Genomic DNA, 19530 nt, shown 5'->3' on the forward strand with positions numbered 1-19530 from the left:
ATTTTCAATTTTCTTTACTAGTAAGTCCCTGTGATTGTGCTGTCTCTTAGGAAAATCAAAATTAACCCTTTCGAATCCCAAAAAGCAATTTTGCTAGCCTTCTGGGCTGACCTCTCTGCCTTGAATTTAACTGGCTCAGCTTGGAAACTACTGGTTTGATTGGATCTTTTTTTGAAGGCACCCTAATGAGATTGTTGTGTTGTTAAGTACTGTGATGGAGTTGATTCTAACTCATAGTACCCTGCACAGCGTTTCCAAGGCTATAAATCTTTACGGGAGCATAAAGCCTCATCTTTCTCCTCTGGATCGGCTGGTAGTTTCAAACTGCCGACCTTGAGGTGAGCAGCCCGATTCGTAATCACTACGCTACCAGAGCTCGTACCTTAATGAGACTAAGACAAGTGTATTACTGCAAGGACTTGTGTGCAGCCATCCAGTGATCACAGAACCATGCTGAAACATATTTCATTTAGAATAAGCCCTTACACGTATGAACTGGAACTTGAGGAGCAATACTTTTTGAGTTACCCTCATACATCTTAAAATTAACAGTCCCATGTAGAAACATACGCTTAAGGTATGTAATAGGAAAATTAAGTTCTCCTTGAATAACTGGCATAATGTTTTCCACTATTGTCGTTGTTGCCAAGTGCCTTCGAGTAGATTCTGACTCACAGCGACCCTGTATAGGATTTCCAAGGAGTGGCTGGTGTGTTTGAAACACCAACCTTGTGGCTCAAACTGAATTTGTGAACCAAGAGCTTTAAAACTATCAACGTGAGGTTCAAGGCAATTGTGTGTGGTCCTTCATAGCTGCATATTTGTGTCTTACTCCATTGTCTTGTGTTTTACTCTAACTTATTTTTCTCTGAACCTATTTTTTATTTTCATGTACATCATATCATTAATTTTGTGAACTATTACTGTAGCAAGTTGCTGTAAATCTTCAGTGAAATAAGAGAAAATGTCATTGCTGTCGCTGCTAAGTGCCTTCAAGTTGGTTCTTACCCATAGTGACCCTGTATAGGATGGGTTTTCAAGGAGTAGCTGATTAGCTTGAACCGCCAATCTTGAGGTTCAAACCTACTTTGCAGTGCAGGGCATTAAGCCACACCACCACATCTGAACATGCAGAAATGATTAAGGCTTAAAACTAAAATAAAATGAGTTTGGTAAGATTGTCCTTTTGATAGAAATTCTGGTTAGTATTTCACAGAAATGCATGGCTTGGATTTCATTTTCCTAACTTCCCCACAGTTTTATCAAATCTTCAGTCTTATGGATAATTAGTTGACAACATGCCCCAAATACTTTAATTGTGGTTTAGTTTTAGCCAGGATGAAGGCAACTAGATTGTTATAAAGGTTGAGCATTACCATGACTTGACTATAGATAGATACAAATGGAAACCCAAACCAAACCACTGCTGTTGAGTAGACTCCAACTCAGCGTCCTTTCAGGAGACCTTAGAACTGCTCCATAGGGTTTTCATGACTCTACATCTTCATGCAAGCAGACAGCCTCATTGTTCTCCAGCGGAGCAGCAGGTGCGTTTGTACTGCTCCCCTGGTGTTCAAAAGCCCAATGCTTAACCACTGTGCCACCAGAACTCCCTGATACATAATCAGATTTGCAAATAACACAAAGCTCAGAAGAAGGTTGTTTATATTACTCAGGCTCAGACTGCCTGGGCTCAAATCTCATCTCTGCAATTTAATAGCTGTGTAGCTTAGACAAGTTATTAGGAGGCAATATGTGTCAGTGTTCTCATTTTTAAAGGAGGAATTGTTTTAACTATTGTTGTTGTTGTTGTTACATGCCATCGAGTCAGTTCTGACCCATAGTGACCCTGTATAGGTTTGAAAGAAGCAGCTGGTGAGCTTGAACCATCGACCACTAACCTGTGGTTCAAACAGACTTTGCAGCCAAGTGCATTAACCCACAGCACCAAACCAGGACTCTGTCTTTACTACTAAGTAACATAAAATGTAAAGACTCACAAGACTATGCCATACATGGTAAGTACTCTGCACATGCACAATGGTTTTATCACTAGAAAACTATCACAAAAGGTTCAAGATGTAATTCAGTATGGAATATGGAAAAATTGCCACTCTGTATGGAAAGTGAGAAGTCACCATTTGCAAGAAAAAAACAGACTCCAGGTTTAGGTAGTAAATATTCATTCCATTGATAAGGGATGGTGAGGCTCAATCTTGGAAATTAGTCATCTGAAAAGTGCCTAGAAGTTTAATAGCCCCCAAATTTTTATGCAACAAAACTCTTCTGGGTACTTACTAAGCAGCAGATGTCATTCTAGATGAAGGATAAATAGGAGGTTTCTGCTCTCATGTTGCTTATATTCCCGCAGAGAAAGAGAGCTAAGTACCAAGGAAATTAGAGAAGATCATTGCAAACAGTGGTAAAATCAGTGAGGCAAATAAATAGAGCACAAGGATAAAGAGTGACCAGGGCAAGGGCAGGTCATCTTAGACGGACGAGTCAGAGATGCTTCTCTGAGTAAACGACAGTCAAATTGCTAACACTTGAAAATGGAGCCAGCTTCTTGACTATCCTGGGAAAGAATGTCACAGGCAAAAAGAGCAGGTTTTTACCATGAACCAACAATCAGGATATGTTTGCTCAAATAACAACAAAATGAGGTTGCATTGATAGTAAGAAATGCCCACAGAGTGGTACTGTGGACCAACGACTTCCATGCAGAATGTCATACAATCTTCTGCACAACCCATTCAACATGCATTCAATGGATGAGAAATCTTAACCAATACCACATTGCCTCTAAGAGGAGAAGGAAACACAAGCTATCCCTGCACCATTTTGACAATCATGGTTAAGCCTGAGACCATTGCTGCTGCTGCACTGTGCCAATCCATCTCATCAGGGGTCTTTCAATTTATCAAGCATGATACAATCCTTCTCTAGGGATCTTCTGTATTCATGGTCCAACTTCCACATGCCTATGATGCTACTGAAAATACCATGGCTTGGGTCAAGTGTACCTTAGTCTTTAAACTGACACCTTTTTGTTCTCGAACACTTTAATCTGCAGCAGATTTGCCTAATGCAATACGTCGTTTGATTTCTTGACTGCTGCTTCTGCGAGTGTTGATAGCTGATCAAGCAAAATGAAGTCTTTGACAACTTCAATCTTTTCTCCATTTATCATGATGTTATTTATTGGTCCAGTGGTGAGGATTTTTGTTTTCTTTACACTGAGGTACAACCCATATTGAAGACTGTGGTCTTTGATCACCAGTAAGTATTTTAAATCCTCTTCACTTTCAGTAAGTAATAATGTATCACCTGAATACCGCAGCTTGTTAATCAGTTTTCCTCCAATCCAGATGCCATGTTCATCTTCATACAACCCAGCTTCTCAGATTACTTCCTCAGAGTATAGATTTAATATGCATGGTGAAAGAATACAACCCTGGCACACACCTTTCCTGATTTTAAACCATTTAGTGTCCTCGTGTTGTGTTCTAACAACTGCCTCTTGGTCTATGTAGTTTCCTCATGAGCACAATTAGGATTAAAAAGATAGAGTAGAGGGGGGAGTGCCTACAAACAGAACTGGCTCAATATGGACTAAGTAGATTGGTGATGCAGCAAGTTCCCCATAACCTATCAGTAGACATTTAAACAATGTAGCAGGACTGACTACGGTGGAATCATCAAATTGGAACAGGTACAGTCCAAGGCTTTTTACATTTCCTGATTCTACAATTAAAGATACATGAGAGCATTGGATTTAGCCAATGATCTTATTAATTAAATGTTAAACCATAGAAAGCCGTTGTTGTTGTTGTGATATGCTGTGGAGCCAGTCCTGACTCATAGTGACGCTGTACCGGGTTTCCGAGGCCATAAATCTTTACAGGAGCAGAAAGCCTCATCTTTCTCCCACAGAACAGCTGGTTGTTTTGAACTTCTGACCGTTAGATTAGCAGCCCGATTCGTAACCACTACACTACCAGAACTTGGAACAGATACACTCCAAGGCTTTTTGCATTTCTTGATTCTAGAATTAAAGATACACGAGAGCATTGGATTTAGCCAACGATCTTATTAATTAGAATGTTAAATCATAAAGAGTATTAACATAGAAATACCCATATCTGTTGATATTAAGTTATAGCTTTATCAAAAGATCTATGGAATTAATGCAATGGACTGCAAAGTTGGTTTCAACCACAAGGTCAGTGGCTCAAGCTCACCAGCTACTCCTTGGAAACCCTATACAGGGCACTATGGATTGGAACAAATTCAAAGACGCTTAACAACAATAATGAAGACATGATGTAAGTTTTTAAGATGTATATGTCTTTTATCCTTAATGTACTAACGAGAGTGCAGCTTGTAAGTAACTACATTTTGAACTCTGTATGACATGGGAAACATGCAGACAAGTTGAAAAGCGTCCATACAAAAACTCTTCTAGAAAATATAACCTAAGAAAATGTTGGTTAAGATTGCATAGTTCAAAGTGCATATCCTACTTGATTTATTTTAAACCTCTGCTTACAAGTCTCACCATCTCAAGAATTGTGGCGTTATAGGGGCAGAGAGGAATCCTGGTATGGTGATGTAGGATAAGCACTGGACAACTAACTGTAAGGTCAGCAGTTCAAACCCATCAGATGCTCTTTGTAAACCCTATACAGGGTCACTATGAGTTGGAACTGATTCAACAGCACTTAACAACAACAAAGGGACAGAAAAAGGGTTCTAGGACGTAAAGTCCTTGGTGGGCACAAATCGGGCACATTCGAGAGCTGCTATACCTCATATGTTTATGAAATGTTTAAGACTGTAGACAATAGTGACTTTATAATGCTAGGTTGGAAAACCAACATCCAAAATTCTATATGTAGTCTAATTTCAAAAATGGACAAATGAATTTTAAAAACACTTGAAGAAAATTCCAAACCGATAGCATTGCTTGTCTTTGTGTGGGGGACTATAAAAGATTTCTTCTTTCTATATTTAAGGAATGGAGGCTTTGCTTGCCCAGCACCACCTCCCTGACTTTTGGTAATAGACATGACTCCCTGCCATGAAGCGGGCAGCCATTTTTTGTACCATGATTATGTTGGCTAGTTACTGCTTCAGGATAAGCACATGCTCCAAGCCAAGGATAGAAAACAAGACTCATACCAAGTTTTCTAAGTGGATTTGACAGAGAAGTCACCTAAGGGCATGGCTCCAATGTAGTAGGGACTGCAAACCTATGAGAAAGAAGCCAAAATACAAAGAGAAGAAGAGTACATAGGAGAGAGACTGAATGAATGAAACTAGAAACTAGAATCACTTTCTGAACCTATTAAGGCCAGGTCAACTCTTAACCTCTCTGCAGCTACTGAAATGAGTTTTATGGGGTTAGGGAAGCTAAGGTGCAGCTGGAGACAATATTTTCCCCTGAAGTATTGACTGTCAGGAAAGATATACCCCTCGTATTCACAGCTACTAGACATAGCAGAAAAAAAGAGAACAAGTAAATGAGTTTAGAGAAAGCTGTGATTGTGTTTAGGGATCATGGAAAGTTGATTGGCGGCGTACATGATATCTGAATTGTGTCAGGAAGGTTAGATGAACTTATTAAGTGCCATCGACCCCATAAAGGGTTTCTGAGGAGCGACTGATGGATTTGAATCACACCAGGACTCCTAGGGGAACTCAGACATGGAGAAAATGATGGGGATGGGCATCTTAACTAGAAGAAACAATAAAAATGGTGGGAATGGGAAACGTAGGGAGAATGCATTTGATGCCCAGTTTGGATAGAGTGTAGGTCACAGTGCAAAGTGAAAGATTAGAAGAGAAACCTGGAAAACTAGGCAGGGCAGGATACATTTGAACTTGATTAACTGAAGTTATAATAACACAAGTGTGACAAGGAAATAACTGCTTCATCTTTATGGACATAATCAAGTTTAATAAGTTAGTCAAAATAATGGCCAATGCATTAATTTCTTATGGCTAAATTCGCCATCAGCTATATCATTTTATTTTCAATTGTACCTACTTGGTATGAATTGGTTCTGACTCATAATGACCCTACATAGAGTTTCTAAGGCTATAAATCTTTGCAGGAGCAGAAAGCCTCATCTTTTTTCCCATATAGCCCACTACACTGCCAAGGCTCTGTGCTTATACGTTGTTACCCTTATGGGACATTAATTCTATTGTCTTTTTAAAAATTCCCTTAAAATTAGTCATTTCTATTCCCCCAAGTCTTTTTTTGTTTATTTTGGTTTAAATAAAAATTATGATTATTCACTCTTATTCCGAATATCATATTCACATAAGGTCTAGTTTCACTGTTCCTATTCAATCTTTATAAAATTTATTCATAGATTATAAATTAACTTTCAAATGGAGACTATTAATATGCTAGGTTGAAACAATAACATGCTATAATCTTTTGATCATTTTATAGATTATTAACTCTCAAAATGATTAAATTTACCCAGATCACACAAATACATTAGAGCATGGAAGCAAAAAGAAAAAATCCACAGTCCTCCTTTGAAAAAATTAGCTGTCCCACTGAACTGATTAAATACAGATATGTAAAATATTTAAATCAAAATAGAAAGGGAGAGCATGTGATTTAGAAGCCAGATGGTGGTGGTGGTGTGATGTGGAGTCAGTTCCCACTCACAGCGACCCTGCATAGGGTTTCTGAGGCTGTAAACCTTTATGGGGGCAGAAAGCCTCATCTTTCTCCTGCAGAACGGTTGGTCGTTTTGAACTGCTGACCTTAGAGTTAGCAGCCCGACTTGTAACCACTACACTCCTCTGTCCTACAACGTGACTATGTCCACAGCACACAAAAACAACAACAGTATTCCTGGAGGAGAAAAGCTTGGCGAGCTACTTTGCAAACATTTTCTGATGAAAACGTATGGATCACAAGAGAACACTGTCTGACTCACAATCATCAGTAGGAATCAACTGCTGGAGAGCATCCTGTCTGGTGAAAGAGAAGACCACTGAGGGTGAGGGAGACCCTCAGTGAGACGGCTTGGCACAAACATGCCAGTGACTATGAGGATGACCAAGACCAAGCAATCATTCCTTCTGTTTTACACTTGGTTGCCATGAGTCGGTCAATTCAATGGCAGTTATCTAATCCAGTCCAATCTATCCTATCCATCCATCCATTCATCTATCCATCCAGTATTTCCAGAGCCTAAAATCCAAGAAGGGTAGTCAACTATAGGCTTAGGTAAACCAGGGTTAGCCTGTGAAGGGCCTTGTATATCAAGTAAAAGGATTACATTTCATCCTGTACTCAATGGGAAATCAAGAATTTGAAGGTCATTGTCCATGTAGCTTGTGCTTGTTTGAGCATGGATGCTTTAGAATTCAGTGCTAGTTTTGATTTAATTTAGCATTACAGCTGCTGCTGCTTGCTCTTTAGATTCTTCTCCTTTGTCTTATTTGTCTACTTCTTTAAGTATTTCCATTTTCAAGTTCCTCTAAGGCATTAAGTGGAAAAACATTAAATGACAGTTTTATACATTATATTTTAAATAATTTTATTAAATGCATTGCATAACTTATCACTGTTTTATGTAAGTAGCAGTCAAATCAATAGAGAGAACACATAAATACATAATAGGCTACGAAATACATTCCAGGTTAAAACATAAATTGGAAATGAGGTCTTAATGTCAAACATTCCTTTCATGGTCAAATTTTTCTATCTAGACTGAGGTGTGTCTGAAGTTTACCACCAGAGGGAGCTCAAGTGTGGGATTTTGAATAAGGCCATCTCCTTGCTAGAGGCTTGACAGGCAGAAAACAGAATTCTTTTGCAAATTCCTTTGCTTGCTTGTCCATTTCCATCAAAATACTTCAGGCTTGCAGAAATAATTTAGCTGATGCCGGAGTCGATTTAACACACTACAAGGTGGATCAAGAATGACGTCCAACCCACATGCTGGACTCATACTCCCTGTCCCTTACATAGGAGACAACCTTGAAGTAGGCTTGAGTAAGATGGATTGCTGGTTCAACCTTATATTTTTCACTTCTGTGTGGCCCTGAAGGATAATGCACTAGAACACAAGGTCGGCTTGAACCATGACTTCAGCAGTTCAAACTCACCAGCTGCTCCTCAGAAATCCTATACAGGATGGCTGAGTCAGAACTGACTCCATGGTACTTAACAACAACAACAACAAGCCTGCATATCTGAAGGGAGTATAGGACGAGAGGAAAAAACATGAAGTGATAGACCAGGGAAAGAAAATTCTAGTTGTTACATGCCATTGAGCTGGTTCTGACTCATAGAGCCCCTGTATAGGGTTTCCAAGCAGCAGCTGGTGGGTTTAAACTGCCGACCTCATGGCTAACAGTCCAGCGCTGATCCTACAATGCCATACCAGGAGTCTGAGCCCATATTTTTAACAATTAATCAGGAACTAGAGATTAACAGGAGGTAAGAAGGTACATTGGATTCCTTGGGTAGTGCAAATGGCTGTGAACTGAAAGACTGGAGGTTCTAATTGGTGAGCTATTTCTGAAATTTCAGCCACTGAATTCTTTAAAGAGCAAGGTTTGACTCTGAGACAAATGGGGTCACTGTGAGTGAGAAGAGTCGATGCCACTCAACTGCATTTATTTTTAAGGAGGCAGTTTAGGGAAGTCAAGAGTGACTAAAAGCAACTGGAACCCAGGGGGACAAAAAGTCATCTTTTCTCAATATCGTACTTACCTTAGATCCAGGTCTGAAATAAGTATTGTTGTTGTTGTCATTGCTAAGTGCCATCAAGTCAGTCCTGACTCATAGCAACCCTGTATGGGAGGGAGCTACTCAGACTCCTACACTTGTCCTTCTTACCATCAAGATTTTAGTTTGGTGTGTTATGTTAATATAGGGGATGTGGAGCTAGTAAGTCCTGGTGGAATTGTAGGATAAGCACTGGGCTGCTAATCATAGGGTCGATGGTTCAAGCCCATCAGCTGCTCCTTGGAAACCCTACCCAGAGTCGATCGATATGAGTCAGAACCGACTGTACAGCACATAACAACAACAAAGCATAAAAAATGCCAGCGGGAGGAATTACAGTAGACAATAACTTTGATGGAGATTATTTTATGACTTTAATATTACCATATTTTATCCAGATCACACAGTGAGACTTTAATTCAGTAAGTTATAATATCAGCCCCCGGAGAAAGGAAATAGAAAATTCATAGGTTTTCTTCTGAAAACACTAACGTTCAAGTTCAGGTGATAAAATGCATTCATTTAAGATAGTTAAATAAAAGTCAAAGACAGAAGATATGATTTAGAGCCAAGATGAGTGGTACAGAAAGCAGGAAGACTGAAAGAGCACTTATATGTTCAAGAAAATGTGCAGCTTGCATAGTTCTGTAGAGAAAGATGGTTCCAGAAATACAGAACAATGTAGGAACAAATCTTCTCCTTGAAGAGTTACCAGGGCTTGAAATGAGACCTGAATTGAGGTGAGAGAACTCTTTTTAAAATAATTATCATCATTGTTGTTGCTGTGTACCTACAAGTGGGTTCCAACTCATAGCAATCCTGCATAGGGTTTCTGAGGCTATAAATCTTTGTGAGAACAGAAAGCCTCATCATTCTCCCCTAGAGCAGCTGGTGGGCTTAAGTCACAGTCCTTGTAATTTGCAGTCCAGTGCTTATCCTACAGAGCCACCACACTGCCATTTAGCTAGTTTACGTCATTCATTATAGAATGGCTTCAAAGATGGGCAGGATAAGGGGCTTAATATTAATTACAGGAGACAAGATTACCAACTGGGAGGAAGAGTTAGGGTTTAGACTTGAACTGACATGAAAGCTCCACCTAGCCTACAGAGGTTCCAGGACTTTGAACAAGTCATCGATGTTCCTTGGACTTACGTAAGCATCTGTAAAATCAGACTTAGAAAGCCTGCCCAGCAGAGTTGTTATGAGGAAAAGTGAGATGATGGATGAAGAGTTCACAGTCAGGCATTCACTAAAATGAGCCATTGAATTCCCTGGTCATAACATCGATAGTAGATATTCTTATCCTTTCATTTCTCATCTTCTCTCTCTTTTCCCAGACCTAATCCAATTCTGAGGACTTGGTATGTTTGATTCTATGGTCTCAGAAGTTGTTTTTGTTTTGTTTTTTTCTTAAAGTGAAGAGTATCTATGAAGTATCCAAATTGTTGCTATTAAGTACCATGGAGTCAGCTCCAACTCCTAGTGATACTATATAGAGTTTCTGAGGAGCAGCTGGTAGGTTTGAACTGCCAACCTTGTAGTTTATAGTCCAAAGTATCCAAATAGATATTATTATTATTATTATTATTATTGATAATATTATTTTTAAATTCTTTTACAATATCTCATGTTTGTAGAATTCTAAATGCATTTGAGTTGGGGTGCTGGCAAAGAATACTGACAATGATGAACAAATCTGTCTTGGAAGAAATACATGGAAGGAAATTCCTTAAAAGTAAGTACAATGAGACGTCATCTCACATTCTTTAGACGTGTTAGCAGGAAGGACCAGTCCCTGGAGAAGGACCTCATGCTTGGAAAAGTGGAGGGCCAAGGAGGTGGACTGCCACAGTGACTGCAAAAATGGGCTCAAACTTAGCAACAATTGTGAAGATGATTCAAGAAGAGACAACAGTTCCTTCTGTTGCACAAAGGTCACTAAGAGTCAGAACCAACTTGACTGTATACCTAACAGCAACAACGAAAACAACATTCTATCTAAAAGTATAAAAGAACTTGAGGTATTTTCTTTTCAAAATAAAACTTGAAGAATCAGCACTTTTTTAGGAACGTTTAACAAGTTTTTGTAATTTACTTTTTAACACTTACAAAAATGATTTTATAGAGTGTACTTATATGACATGCAACATGGGACTATAATAGCTGAAATTTCCTTTTCCTCATAAATATGGGCATGTTGTGTTAATTCTTTAAATTGTATATTACCTTAATGTCAAGAGTATACATGAAGTATAATAAACTTTAAGTCTCCCAACCCCAGAGTGTCAAATGCTTAAAAGACTGTTGTTGTTAAGTGCTGTCGAGTCAGCTTGAACCACCAACCTTGTGGATCCAACCAACTTTACAATCCAGCACATTAACCCACAGTACCACACTAGGAAGGCACAATGAAAAGAGTAGCCTGGGGTATGGATACTGATCTTCTATGGAAACCACATATGTAAACCTATACAATCGACTACGTTCCTACTATATCCATGTGGCAAATGCCATTCTTCTTGTTAGATAAATGTGACTAGATATGAGCAAAATTTGCTCGGGTGGACACAACACAGAGCATAATGCTTAGGGTGACCAGGATCCCAGTCATCTGTGTGGGTTCCATTCTGTTCTTTGATTTCCTAGAGTGCCAACTCTATGGCGTATTCTCTTTTGCTTTCCTTTCTCCTGCTAGTCAATCTCTCAGTGCCCTTCGTCTTTGCTCTTTTTCTCTCCTCCCTTGTTTCCCTCAGCAGCATGAAGAACAGATGACTAACAATGGCTAATGTTGCTCTATCTTTGCATATCCAAATCTGCTTCATTCTAACTTACTTTTAGAATTGCATTTACTAGAGAAAATGTCCTCATTCCCCTTTTCCAGCACACAACCAAAGGATGGTGTTCACAGACAGAATGCACTCCTCAGATAAAGCCAGAGTTCTGTTTCCCCTCTTTCTCCTAATGAAGAAGCTTGCTAGTGCAGAGGAGCAGCAGAGTATGGAGAATCCACTGTAACATATGTATATGTTGGTTGTTGTTGTTAAGTGCCATCGAGTCAGTTCTGACTCATAGCCGTCAAGTCAGTTCTGACTCATAGTGACCCTGTATAGGGAGTCTGAGGAGTGGCTAGTAAGCTTGAACCACCAATGTTGTGGATCAAACCGACCTTACAGTCTAGCTCATTAACCCACACCACCACACCAGGACACACTCTCTCATACCCCACAGCTTATATCAATATGAGGGAGCCACATAAAGCTCATAGAAACACTGAACTAAAAAATAATGGGATTTTTCTACAAACTTTTTGAAGCCCCCTCATTTTACACATTCCTTTAAAATTCAAGGGTAAATGAACATATGGAAACACTTTAAATAAGATTATCAGTCATTCCAGTTATTTCCAACAAGACAGTATGTCTATAAAAATAAATAGCATGAATGACGTCTTAGAAAGATGATAGAAATGGAGTGTGGAGAAAAAGCAGAGTGGAAGAAACTAGGGATCTACATAACAATAAATAAGGTCAGACACATAATCACACACACACACACACACACACACACACACACACACTCCAGAAACTCAGCTGTGCTTAGCTCAGCAACACCTAACAATGTTCATGAGTCTCTGCTTCAGACAAGCAGTTCCTGTCCTCTTCATTTTCTCATGGTTGTTGGCTTTGTAAACAACAAAGAAAGAAGGACTTTTACAAACAAAATGAGATGTTTGTAAAAGTCCTTCTTCACTCCTATCATCAAGCAGCACTTGTAGTGTACCAGATGACAAGTTATGCTGCTAACTTCAAAATCAGCAGTTCGAATCTACCAGCCGCTCCATGTGAGAAAGATGAGGCATTCTGCTCTCACAAAGATCTGTTGTTCAGTGCAGTCACGTTGGTTCTGACTCCTAGCTATCCTGTATAGAGTTTTGTGTTTTGTTTTGTTTTAGTAAAAAAAACACATGGACTTTATTATTCCCAATACAGGGCAAGTCTTCACGGGGTGGTGGGAGGCAGCTTTGGACCCCTACTTGCCGGTGATGAGTGGGTTCCACAGGACCACGATGACAAAGTCCCCACACAGGAACATCTTGGAGATGTAGCGGTCCTTATTAACGGGCTTGGACTTCTTCTTGCCCTTGCCACTCTTGGGGACTTTGGTCCACATCTCTTTCACATTCTCCAGCACCATGTGGCAGGGCCTGTCAAAAAGCTTCTAGTTGTTGCCACAGTTGATGAGCACTTGGGTGTTGTTCTTGACCGACTGCGTGAGCACCGACCAAGGCCCCGGGTTAAACTTCTCCTCCTTCCACTTCTGCAGCTCCTCTGGGGTCAGCTTGCTCTTGGGCTTGTTGAGGAGGCTCATGGTGCTGGTAGTGTTCTTGGGTCACTCCTGTTTCCTCTGTGTTGCTTCTGCCTCTGTATAGAGTTTTGGAGGAGCAGCTGGTGGGTTTGAACTGCCGGTCTTGTGGTTTGCAGTACAGTGCCTATCCTACAGTGCCCCAACTTATGAGTTGGAACCAACTCCACACACATAACTACCACCACCACCACTTGTATCATCACTATACCTAAGGTATTCTCCTCACTGCTCTTCTTACAGGTTTCCTCAGCAAGTTTTGCCATGTTTGAGTCATTCTACAAGGACCTTGTTTAAAATAAAGGCAGGAGTTTTAAAAGCACCATGTAGTTGGTGTGTGCTGTTGAGTTGGTTTTGACTCATAGACACCCTATATAGGGTTTCCAAGGAGCAGCTGGCAGGTTTGAACTACCAACCTTTTAGTTAGTAGTCCAGTGCCTATCCTACAACACCACCCCATAATTCAAATACACCCACATATAGATATTAAAATAGCCACTGAATTCTCTCAACTAATATATCCTGAACATAAAGTACCAACCCGTCTGAGAATTTCCTAACCTTTTAACTTCCAGATACTATGTAAATATTATCTTAGACGTTTACTGTGGCATACTGGCTCCAATAAGTTAGTTATTCTAGCTACATGCACTAAATAACAACAGCCCAAAACCAAACTCACTGCCGTCAAATTGATTCCAACTCGTATCAGAGTAGAACTGCCCCATAGAGTTCTCCAGGCTGTATGTGTTTATGGAAGCAAACTGCCTCATCTTTCTCCCTTGAAGCAGACGATGGGTTAACAAGGAGCCCTGGGGTTGCTGTGGGTTAGGGTGGCACTGCTAACTGCAAGGCCAGTGATTCAAAACCACCAGCTACTGTAAGGAAGAAACATGAGGATGTCTGTTGCCGTGAAGATGTGCAGTCCCAGAAACCCTATATTGGGTCACTGTGAGTTGAAATTGACTCCTTGGCACTGGGTCTGGTTTGGTATTTGGGTTAGAAGCTGGACACTAAGCCCACTGTGTCACCGGGGCTCTTTGTCACAATATTGACATTGTTGTTGTTAAGTGCCTTTGAGTTGACTCTGATTCACAGTGACCCTGTATAAGTTTTCTGAGTAGTAGCTGGTGGGTTTGAACTGCTGACCTTGTGGTTCACCGCACAGTGCTAATTCTAGAGTGCCGCATCAGTACTAGATCTATTAAAAGAAAAAAGAAAAAAAAGACAAACAAGGGGGACAGAAGGAGGGAAGATGAAAGAGAGAAAAGAGAGAAGGATGAACTTCAGAGAAGGAAGGGAGGTAAGAAGACAGGAAGGGAAGGAGAGAGAGAACAGGAAGAGAGAGGGAGAGGGAAGAAGCCTACACCCTCGCACATGAAGGGAGGGAGGCCTGGGCTTCACAGGGTCCTCCGACTCCCACTACTGCAGAAATAAAAGGCAGAATAGATTTCATGCTTCTGAAAATTGGCATTGTTATCTGAAGTGAGATAAATGCTGTGAACTTTAAGTAAGTCAATCATGCAGACATTATGTTTTAAAAATCAATAAGTATAAACTAATAAAGTATATGTCATCTACTGTAAGCCAAGGAAGTTACTGGTGCTGACACAAAATAAAAGAAGAATTTTATATATGTGAAATACAATAACCTTGCATTAATTCAGACCTCCTCTGTCCCTCCCCATCTGGAACTAGTTAATTACTGAGAGGTATAAGGAAGGATGTTTCTTGTGCAATATTTGTGATAATTACATAATCTTTGAGAGCTGGCTTCTTGGTAGGACACAGTTTAAGGTGAGGGAATTAGGGCAAATATGAGGGGGGAGATCTTCAAACAGCTCATTAAAAAGTGCCTTATTTTTAAATTCCATTTTCCACACACTTTTGGAAGACCCCTCATAAAGCTAAGCTGCCCTGGATGAGTAAGAAGTGGTATGGTCTAAGCCTCCAAAGATTGGCTTCTTCCTGGTGTCACCCATCCTGTGGATCATTGGGTAGGTATTTTATCCCACGTTTCTTCAAAGAGCCAGTACACCACAAGTGGGTGGTTCTAATAAAGAGCATGTTCTAATAGTTTGTTGTTGTTAAGTGTCATCAAGTTGGTTCCAACTCATAGTGGCCCTGTATGGAGTTTTTGAGGAGTGGCTGGTAGGTTTGAACCACCAACCTTGCAGCTCAAACTGACCTTGCAGTCCAGTGCACTATCCTGCAGCACCACACCAAGACTCCACAGTTTCAGAAGCTAGAATTCTGAATTCAGGGAAACAGCAAAAATAAAGGAAGACTCTCTCTATCTGCTCCTGGGGAAAATCCTTGACTATGCATCTCTTGTGTTCTGGGCATTGCCTGGTAATCTCCATCTGTCATTTTGTTTAAAATAAGGCTAGGCACTTGCCCTCATTTCTCTTTGTTTCTCTCCATGTCTAATTTGCTTTGTGTCTAATCTCAAAAGTGAAAAGGTTTAAGACACATCCAGCACTGATATGGGTTCATAACAAAGAAAACCCCATTTCAAGTATGCATACAAATGGTGAGGATATTTTTAGTGTAAGAAGGTTTTTCGATCGTACCACATTTGACAAGCTAGGAGGAAATATGAGTATGCCGTGATCCATTTTTCCAATGTGTTCTATAGAGGAGCATCATTATAGGGGTTGGGATTCCAAACCACATTTTGGGGGGGGACACAGTGTAAGCCACGGCAGTCTCTATCTCATAATTGTAACTGCATCCTCTGGAATCACTTATAGTGACAACTGTTCTCAAATGTTGTTAGATGTCTCTCCCAACAAAGCAGAGTGTGGCCTAAACAGGACACCGCTCTCTGATTCTCCTCACGTCTAACTTTTGTCCCAAAAGTAAGCAATACCTCGTGCTTTTACCCTAACTCCATTATACCATGATATCTGAACAGAAATGCATAGTCACTCAATCATTCTTCCAAAGAGTTGAGCCCGTACTTGTAAAACATTGCTCCAGAAATGCCTACATTCTAAATGACTTGCCATTATGATTATAGATTGTGCATCCTGGTACAAGGGGCTTACTGGAAGTAAATCCAAGGCTCAGCAAACTTTCCTGGAACAGGTCACATGGGAAACATTTTAAGCCTTTGGGCCAGGCAGTCCCTATCACAGCTATCCAACTCTGCCATTATAGCACGTAAGCATTCAACAATATAAAAACAAATGGGCATATTTGTGCCCCCCAAAACCTTATTTATGAAATCAGACTCTGTGCTAGATTTGGCCCTGTACCGTAATTTGCTGATTCCTTAATGCTTACCAAGTCAGATTCTTGTCAGCAATCATTACCCAGTTTATTTTTTTTTCAAACTACAACACTCTGTGGTGGTGGTGTTAAGTGCTGTCAAGTCAGTTCCAACCCATAGAGTTTCCAAGGAGTGCCTGGTGAGCTTGAACCTCTGACCTTGCAGTTCAAGCTGACAATGTGGTCCGGTGTATTAACACACAGCCTTCCACCAGGACCATGCTCCAGCACCTCCCATAGTCTCCAGGTCCACTGAAGTATGTCGCAGCCATACATATTCCATATATTGTTCAGTTTCTTTGTTCTTTATTCTTCCCATAGGAGCTCTGGTGGCACAGTGAGCTAAGCATTGGGCTGCTAACCACAAGTCTGGCACTTAAAACCCACCAGCCACTCTAAGGAAAAAAGGATGACACTGTCTGTTACCATAAAGATTTACACTATTGGAAACCCTAAGGAAATTGTAAGAGTCAGAAGCAACTCAATGGCAGTGGATTTGTTTCATAAACTCTGCCCAAAATGTCCTTGCTCCTGTTCTCTACTCAATCAGAATGTACTAAACCCTTCATAATTCCTATATGTGCCTTCTGTAGATCCTAGCATTTGGTATTATGCTTACCTTTTTTCCACCAACATATTTTGCACCCCCGAAAAACAATCTATTATTCTCTGCTAAGTATTAAACTATAAAAGAATTAATGCATTTGATTTATAGTGTTGTAGAAGAATATTAAAAATACCATGACTAAGAACAAACAAATTTGTATTGGAAGAAGTACAGCCAAAATGCTCTCATACTTTGGACGTATTATCAAGAGGGACTAGTTCCCGGAAAAGGATATCATTCACGCTAGGTAAAGCAGTTGTTGTTAAGTGTCGTTGAGTTGGTTCCGGCCCATAGAGACCCTGAACAGGGTTTCCAAGTCTGTAAATCTTTATGGGAGCAGAAAGCCTCATCTTTCTTCCACGGAGCACCTGGTAGTTTCGAGCTGCTGACCTTGCGATTCGCAGCCCAATTCATAACCACTACGCTACCAGAGTTCCTTAGGTTAAGCCAGGGGTCAGAGAAACAGAGGAAGAACTCCCCAATGAGATGGATTGCTACAGTGGCAACAGTAATGGGTCCAGACTTAGCAACAATTATGAGTTTCTTTCTGTTGTGCATAAAATCGCTGAGTTGGAACCAACTCGATATCACCTAACACCAACAAGTATCACACCTTTTTATCCCCCCTCATTCAAAGTTTAACCTCCAGAAGCAGCTAATACCATATCCCCTTTGACTTTATTAACTTCACTATATCCAACAAAGTGTCTTCAGCATAGTTCTTGAACTAAATATATTGTTATTGTTTTTAGGTGCCATCGAGTAAGTACAAACTCATAGCAGCCCTATGCACAACAGGAACGGAAACACTGCCCAGTCCTGGGCCAACCTCACAATTGTTGCCACGCTTGAGTCCATTGATGCTGACACTTTGCCAATCCATCTCGCTGGGGGTCTTCCTCTTTTTCTCTGACCCTCCACCTTACGAAACATGATATCCTTCTCCAGTGACTGGTCCCTGCCTTCACCTGAATTACTGAAAGAATAAAATGTGGTGATAATTAATCACTGTATGTAGCTGATTTTACTACTATGTTCCTATTGTGATTATTTTACTAATGGTGTAGAGAACCTTATTTTGCTACACAAAACAAGTATGCATTGCATTCTCTTGTGGACACATAATGTCCTATTGAGAGCTTATATAATTTCATATTAGTTAAAAATTATATTACTAGGAAGTGCCACATAGACAACTATATTCTAAAAGGATACAAAAGAAATTGAGCCTCTGGATCATTTTAAACTGGACTGGACAAAGAGCATTTAAAATCCTGAACGAAGTAAATTCATACCTCCAAATGCCCAAAAATGGAGTGAAGCAAAGGTGTGTAGCAAATATTCTGCAGTGTTAGATGAGACGTTCCAAGAATATGTAATGGCTTTGCTATTAAATTCTGCAAATTCCGTTAGAATGTGGGGAGGATATTTGGAACCATTCCATTAGGTTCTAAAAGGACCTTTTAGCAATCGAGTTAAATGACAATCAGTACTGATAACCTCCATGACTCAATCCCTTTACTACTTAAACACCGTGAGCCACAGCAACTTTATCAGTGGGCTTTTCCTTCCCCCACTCAGTGTGGACTCCCTCAGCATCTATCTGCATGGCAGACACAGAACAAAGTTCGTCAATAGAGGGAGAGTGAGCTGGCTAAACCAAAGACTGACCGAAAACTGGTGCAGTAAAAGAGAGAAGAAAAAAGACCTTTTTAAAAAAGCAATAAACCAATTCATTGGCCTGCTCTTGCAAAGCAGAGGATCAGTTATGCCAACAAAAGAACACACAACAAGAATGGCAAGAAGAAAGGCAATGAATGAGCCCATCCAGTGTGCGGACGGATTGAGATATAAAGGCTGACCCAGGGAAGGGGAAAAATGACGCAAGTGGAGAGAAAAGAAAAGGAAGGTGGGTGGCCAAGCAGGTGCCCACAATACTGGACAAATAGAAGCAATCAGGGATAGGGATGGAATTATGTTTCCTTCCAGAGAAATCCCTTGTAATGCTGAACTGGTTGAGATGCTGGAATTAGTATCGAAGAGGCCACCTGCACCACTTCAGTGCACAGTCATCCTTCTGATTGCCAAATAACAAAGAAAGCAGTAGCAGGCAGCAACATTTTTCTTTGTCTTTATGCTGCTTCCTAAAACCCAGCTGAATTCTAAAGCAGCTGTGCTGTTCTCTATCAGAAAACAGCACACACACGGAGGGGAGACTTGGGCATGCCAAGTTATTGACATTAAGATGCATGCACAGTGGAGTCCAGAACAGAGATTATTAAGACTCTGGTTGTTAAGTTATGTTCCAACTCACAGTGACCATGTATAGCGTTTCCAAGGTGGGTTTGAATTGATGACCTTGTGGTTCAAACCAACTTTGTAGTTCAGTGCTTTATTCTACAGTGCCATACCAGGACTCTGATTTATAATTCCAATCATGATGTATTAATAATTCTTAATGGGAAAGGAACATAATTGGTTTATGAAGTTCTAAGAACTTAGTGTTGTTGTTGTTGTTGTT

At 40.3% G+C, this 19530-nt stretch overlaps 1 protein-coding gene and 1 pseudogene across 1 annotated transcript in view; both read right to left on the bottom strand.

The window, feature by feature from the left end:
- Positions 1-19530, bottom strand: part of NRXN3 (neurexin 3) — a 1807186-nt gene that overhangs the window by 1399724 nt on the left and 387932 nt on the right. The gene's annotated exons all lie outside the window — the stretch shown is intronic.
- LOC102814060 lies at positions 12797-13135 on the bottom strand (annotated as a pseudogene).

The sequence above is a fragment of the Chrysochloris asiatica genome, unplaced genomic scaffold, assembly GCF_000296735.1.
Source record: "Chrysochloris asiatica unplaced genomic scaffold, ChrAsi1.0 scaffold00070, whole genome shotgun sequence".
In the NCBI taxonomy this organism is placed as follows: Eukaryota; Metazoa; Chordata; class Mammalia; order Afrosoricida; family Chrysochloridae; genus Chrysochloris; species Chrysochloris asiatica.